General features: G+C 39.9%; 1 long non-coding RNA gene across 1 annotated transcript; it reads right to left on the minus strand.

The window, feature by feature from the left end:
- Positions 1-525: 525 nt before the first annotated feature.
- Positions 526-1,599, minus strand: LOC148316013 (uncharacterized). Its single transcript, XR_015840436.1, has 3 exons — positions 1,297-1,599; positions 1,055-1,108; positions 526-965 (listed from the first exon to the last, which is right to left on the minus strand). It is a non-coding gene; the product is annotated as an uncharacterized LOC148316013 (long non-coding RNA).
- Between the last annotated feature and the right edge of the window lie 5,621 nt (positions 1,600-7,220).

Raw genomic sequence — 7,220 nt, forward strand, 5'->3', positions numbered from 1 at the left:
TGCAACCTCCACACAGGAAAGCTGGGTCCCGGGATCGAACCCTGCACCTTGGGACTGTGAGCCGGATGTCCTAACCAGTCTTAACTCATTAAATACCAGCCATTTTCACTGGAGCAACCCACTCAATCCCAGAGTTTTCCTGGGTTTTGACTAATATTGCAAGGCCCACAGAATATTGTATTCTAATGCTATATAGACATGGAGCACACCCGAAGAAAGATGAGACTCTCTTCTTTCAACAGAAAAAAAATGTTTGTTCCTATCTTTTTCCATTCTTGAACAATCGGCATTTGAAAATAGCTAAATTTCATGAAAACTCCAATCCCTGGGGAAAAAACTGAGAAAATGAGCTTTTTGTAAACTGATGCATTTCGACCATAATTTGAACTTTGACACTATTATTTATGGCTTTTATGACACCTCTAACATCTAAATAATGCATGCCTTCTATAAAATAACAAAAAAAAGCACACAAAATATGTTTTTGATAAAATAAATTTATTTGCACATAACACTAAACGACTGAACTGTTGAACTATGTACAAAAATGAAATACATCAGTGTCATACATACTTTTTTTTTGTGTGATATAAAATAAAACAGTTGCCTTGATGCAAGGGCACACAACATAGTTCACACCACATTCTTGTTTCACTCCGTTTGCCTTTGCGCAATCAGACCCGACACTTTCGTTGTGGTCTGGCTTTGCTGGTCCGTGGAAAATAGGCGAGCTTGTGTTTGTCCACTGGGGTTTGTGTGAAAATAATTGTCTGGGAAGTGATTGCTGGCATCCGCGATGTGCTGCAGAAGCTCATCCGTGAGAAACAGCTGCAGGAAATCAGCTGGCTCCTCAGACTCCAAATGGGCAGCGGCATTCAGTGGTCCAGGGGTTGCTGTAAAGTCGATTTTCCTCGGTTGCCATCCAGTGTGACGCCATCCGGAACCACTGCTTCCTGATGCACAACCTGTAAATTACAGAAATATAAACAATTGGAAATATATATTTATTGCTGCATTTTATTGCTGGCGTGTGAAGTTTCATATTATAATTTACCTTTCTTTACACCAACAAGACGAGGAGGAACTTTCTTGCCGCGGGATGCACAATCTGTGAATTTTAGAAAGTATGCATGATTACCACACCATTCAGTATTGTTGTTTCCTCGTCGGGGAGGAGATACGCTCGCGTCTAACTGCACATTTATGCGACATTTTCTGCCCGCAAGATGCATGATATGTACAATAAAAGCATGAGGGGTAAAACCACATGTTCAATGGTAACTTGCGAGCGCTTACCTCCTCGTTCGGGGGGGGATCTGGTGAGGACTCTCAGCTGCTTTGGCTATTGTCCGAAGGCAGGCGATGCAGGCCGCAAGGCACGCGCACCCTCTTTAGACGCCTGTTTGTTGTGACGACGACGAAGCGTCATCCTCTCAACCAAAGCGTCTCCATCGCCTTGATGCTTTTAGGAAGCTTTTTTTTACAAAAAAGCATTCCTCGATCGTCATTTGCTTGGAGGATTTCATTGCTAACGCTACTAATGCGACTGCTGCTAGTGCTGCCGATGCTGCTGCTACCCACGCTGCTCTCCACACTTATAAGTCTACCCCAGGATCCCGCCCCCCATTTGTACCTCTGGCGCAGATTCAAGGCGGATCTTTTGCACCTCTGCCCCCTGCTGGGTGATTTTTACATGATTCACAATGCGGACAAGGCTGATTCTCAGTCAGAGGTTGCATCAGACCCTTATGTACACTATGACGTAAAAAAGACAGGAAACGTACTTATACGTCTTTGGTAGAGGGCGCCATTGCATTAAAAGACGTCTTTGTACGTCTAAGGGAGTAAATGAGTTGAACAAAGTACAGGGTCCTTCACCTGACTACAGATGATCTTCTGGGGACTTTATTTGGTTTTAATCACTTTTGGGGTCTGTATCTATGCACACTCCCTGGTTTTGCTACCTTCCCGGGTACCACATACACACTGCTTAGTTTCTCTGCCTTCGTGGGTACCACATACATATTGCTTGGTTTCTCTGCCTTCCTGGGTACGACATACACACTGCCTGGTTTTGCTACCTTCCTGGGTACCAGTCACACAAACGTCAGACGACTCAGCACATACCGACTGTCTCAGCACTACACACTTTCACTCCAAGGCAGTGCTGTGAACCAACTTACTGACAAGAGGTAGTATATAGAATTTTAAAAAGTGCTTGAAAGGTTTTGTTCATGTAAAACCAACAGATTATGACATTATTATTATTATTTAAATCAGTATTAAACAGCATCAGCATAGGTTAAAGATATTATACAGACTATATACGATAAAAAAATACTAAACCACCCTTGCTTTTCCGTCATTTCTTGTATAAGTTAACACACAGATGTATAACATTTGTTTATACAAATATAACGATTAAAAAGTAGCTGATTAGAGTTTTAATTTTGTATTCATTAATCTGTAATAAAAATGGACATATTTTGGTTAATAAAATTAACAAGAAATAAAAGTAAAGGGTGTTCTAATACTTTTTTCAAGATTGTCCTAACATACATTTAATGTTTACAGTATATGTCTTCGGAAGAAGCGCAGCATTAGATTTTTTTTTTTGTTCTCTCTCTTTGACTTCTGAATTTGAATTTCTGTCACAGATGTGCTTGAATTCTATTTTGGATGATTTGTGTTAAACTGCACAAATATTTGAAGAGCCATAGAATTCAAGAATCACACCAGTGCTGCTACTCCTCCGAACGGGTGAACGCCCTTGATTAACAACCTGCGTTGAGGTGGCTTTTGAGATTCGTGGTGTGGGAGAAAAATCTCTGAAGGCATTCTTAGACTTCAAGAGAGGGTCCACAATTTTCAAAGACACACTTCCGTCTGAATCAGAGGCCTCACTTGTATCCGGAATATATTCATCTCCACTGTCATCTGAGTTGGAGTAATAATGCTTATCCATTCCAAAGTCAGCCTGTTTTTTTAATCTAAAAAACAACAACAACGAAATATAAAGGATAGAAGGCAGGAGACCAATAATGGATGGCCGAGTGGTCTATGGCGCCGCGTTCAGGACCCAGTCTCCCCAGGAGGCCTGGGTTCGAATCTCGAATTTCCCCATTGTGGGACTAATAAAGGGAATATTATTATTATATTATTAAATATATGCAATTTGCTTGTAAGATTCCCTGAAATCTATATGGGTTGTTTACCTGTATACTTTTGGTCCTCCTGAGCCTTGGGATAGTAATATGGTCTGGGTCTGAGGCGCAAAGTTCAGGGGCAGGATTTGACAATGATTCGTCAGAATCTGTGTCGTTATTCCAAGGAAGATTCAGCCCATATTTTTTGTCCAAGGGAGGAGACTGGGTTGCATCAGAGTCCAAGAGAAAATTGAGAACCCATTAAATACTTAATCCCCAGAGGAATCTGCACAGAAAAAGGTCTTAATTCTATTTGAAAAAAAAAAAAAAAACTAAAATATTGATGAATGATATGACAAAATAATGTAATAACAAAATTAATTGACCGTAACAAAAAGCTCCCGGGAGGAAAACTACATTAAATGTTTTTTTAACAGGGCAGTGAAAATATTGGAAAATAAAAACGATAAATAAAATAATATAAAAAAAGAATTCAATGTGTATCGATGGACCCATATGAAATACTTATATCGCTATGTACTTATCAGCCATATCGCCCAGCCCAATATGTAACTGCAACTTCAAAACCTCGGGCCATAACAGGATTGTAACATGGGATGCATATCTTCATTCCTAAATTTGTAGATCCCGAGGAGGCTGCTCAATGGTACTGGTAATCTAAACCTCAACCAATTCGGTCACAGCCAATGTTCTCCATCCTTGTTAAGAAGTTTTGAAATGATTTAATAGATATACTATTGCAAACTATACCAGAATTTTAGACATTTTAAACTTTTGATCACAATTTTACCTATTTTCTAAAAATCTGAAGAATCCACATGCCAAATCACCTGCTGTGGACACATAGGTTCTGTTCTGACAGATAATTCAGTTACAGGTTGTGTACTTAAAGCCAATAAGAGGGCAATGCAGCAGTCGACAACCTGACGAAAGCTTAAGTCTCCCAATGAGAGAACTGTAGTGGCTGGTAGGTTCTTAGATTGTAACATAGTAAAGACATATACTAGGCATAACTGTATATCATATGATGATGAGGGAAAATATTATTAGCTACGATTTATGTCCAGATATATTAGAAAACTTGTCCAACCAGCACAGGTCTATCTAACTGTAATTTTAACATCTCAAGACACGACAGGATGACCACATGATACGCATACCTCCTTTTCAGAGTCTGTCAAAACTTGAGAAGGCTGCTTCGATGTTCTGGTGGCATCAACCTCAGCCGATTCAGTCATTGTCGGTTGTCCTCCATCCTAATGAACAAGTTGAATATTAATTTAATGAATTAAAAAAAGAAAATGGATCAGAATTTTACACATTTTAGGCTTTGGCCACCCAAAAAAAAAACTAACAAGTTCACGAATGAAACAAAACCAATTACTTTAGCGCATGACAATTAATCTTCAGTAGAGATATGTTGTGACTGATATTTCAGTCACAGGTTGTCTTTTGAACGCCACCAGGGCCGCAATGGAGCACAGGACAGCCAAAAGTCTTCTTGTCGGACACCTGTAGTGGCTGGTAGGTTCTAAGATTATAACATAGTAAAGGCACATACAACTCCTAACTGTATTTCATATGATAATGAAGGAAAAGATGATTAGCTATGATTTATGTCAACAATAAAAATGGCTCTACGGGGTCCCCACAAACACAAACCTGACAGTTGGGTGTCAGATGGCCAACATACCTGACACGCAATTCAACTCAACTGGACCCCACAACACAAGAAAAAGCTGAGTGAGCCTCAAACCAGACATACACATTCACTGACAAATATCCTGTGACACCAGATATATTAGAAGTCTTGTCTAATCAGCACACGTCTATCTAACTGCAATTTTAACATCTCGAGACACGACAGGATGAGTACACGATACGCATACCTCCATTTCTGAGTCTGTAAAGCCTGGAGGAGGCTGCTTCGATGTTTTAGTAGCATCATAAATTTATTGAATTAATTATATTTGAGGTTGGATTAGATTTTTACACATTTTAAGCCTTAGCCACCCAAAACAAAACATAAGCTCATGAATGAAATAAAACTAATTAATTTCGCCCATGCCAATTAATCTTCTGTAGACACGTGTTGTGACCAGTGTTGTTTTTGGCAGGCATTTTAGATTTTGTCCAAGTCATTTGGACAAAGTGCTGATTTGTTTACATCACATTTAGTCATCCCAATTCGTTATAGTTTTAGTCCAGTTTTAGTCAACGAAAACTAAAAAAAGGGTTTTAGTCCAGTTTTAATCGACGGAAACGCAAAAAAAGTTTTACCCTAGTTTTCGTCAATTTATTCACAAAGGTTTTAGTCCAAGCGGCACGGTGGCCCAACTGGTTAGCAGGATGGCCTCACAATATTCAGGTCGTAGGTACGATTCTGGCTCCGGCCTTCCTGCGTGGGTTTCCTCTGGGTAATTCGGTTTCCTCCCATATTCTTAAAACATGCATGGCAAGTTGCTTGGACACTCTAATTGCCCCTAGGCATGAGTGTGAGCGTGGATGGTTGTTCGTCTATGTATGCCCTGCGATTGGCTGGACACCAATTCAAGGGTGTACCTCGCCTACTGCCGAAGACAGCTGGGATCGGCTCCAACACCCCCCGCGACCCTAGTGAGGAGAAGCGGTACAGATAACGGATGGATGGATGGATGGGTTTAAGTCCATTTGAGTTAGAACAAGGCATTCAAGGTTTCCACCCAATAACAAAGACTTTTGGATGGACTACAAAGGATTCTTCATTACAAACAGAAAAAAGTGGCAACAGTGGAATCAATGCTCACTGCTCCAAAATAAGCAGAGAAGCAAAACATTTTGTTGGGCAACTGTTGTGGCTTTATTTCACTAAAAGCAACATAAAATAATTTATGAACCACATGCTAACAATTTTGTCTCGTCAACGAAAAAAATTCATGTACATCACGTCATGTTTTCGTCATAAAAGAACCTCGTTTAGCTTGTCATCGTCATTAAAAAAGGGGCGTTAACAAAGTATTTTCGTCATAGTCATCAGTGACGAAAACAACACTGGTTGTGACTGATATTTCAGTCCCAGGTTGTCTCCTGAACACCACCAATTGGGCAAGGGAGCGCAGGAAAGCCTGGGGTCTTCTATTTTTACAGTATAGAAAGGCTAAATATCAAATTGAAACAGTGTTTTATATCATGAATATACAGGGTTGGTGCTGGTTCTGGTAGGGAAACCACAACATAAAGATGTCCTTAATTAGTCCCACAATGGGGATATTTGCAATATGGCATATGATGGCCTAACAGGGCCACCGCCCAGAAAAGAGTAACGCAGAACTTTGTAATACTGTCACTCCCTGACCAGTTCGTTGTTCCTGAAGAGCCAAACTTTGACTCAGACCCACAAATTTGAATTACAGATAGTGGACAATGGAGAACTCCCCCAGTCAGTCAGCATGTTCAACTTCCATAGAAACCTCAACATACATTTATTAGATTGCCAAACTAATTGGAAACTACATCACCAGAACACCACAAGTGGGCTCTGTTATTGTACTTAAAGATGCATCTTACAAACCTGTGTTCTCCAAGGCCAGCTGGTCCATAGTCTTAAGTTATTTCTTCGCCAACATCAATGTCTCGGAGCGCAAACAGACAGAGGTGTGGTCTGTCCTCTGTTGTCTTCTTCTTCATTTTACAGTTGGGGTGCATGTGGTCATCATTAACCAGTCTTCCCAGACTGCCATCTTCTTGAGCGGCATCAACACTTAAAATAGATTTAAAAAAAAAAAAACAATTATTCAATCAATGTCAGAAATTAATCTTTGAGACAATCTTGTGTACACAAAACATAAAAATAGGAAATCCACAATTTTTAAATCTTCTAAATCAAATCATACAAGAAATTTCTATTGGAATCAGACCCTATTAACAGCTTGTCTTTGAGACTTCATGGTCTATATTTTCATTTGTACAGATTCAACGCATGAATAAAAGTAATTACCGTATTTTCGCAGTCATAAGCAAACAAAGCGCCCTGTCAGTCGATGCGTCCATTAAATGGACAAAGTACCACTCACG

The sequence above is a fragment of the Idiotropiscis lumnitzeri genome, unplaced genomic scaffold, assembly GCF_059441095.1.
Source record: "Idiotropiscis lumnitzeri isolate Australia: NSW breed Sydney's pygmy pipehorse unplaced genomic scaffold, RoL_Ilum_1.0 HiC_scaffold_25, whole genome shotgun sequence".
NCBI lineage: Eukaryota > Metazoa > Chordata > Actinopteri > Syngnathiformes > Syngnathidae > Idiotropiscis > Idiotropiscis lumnitzeri.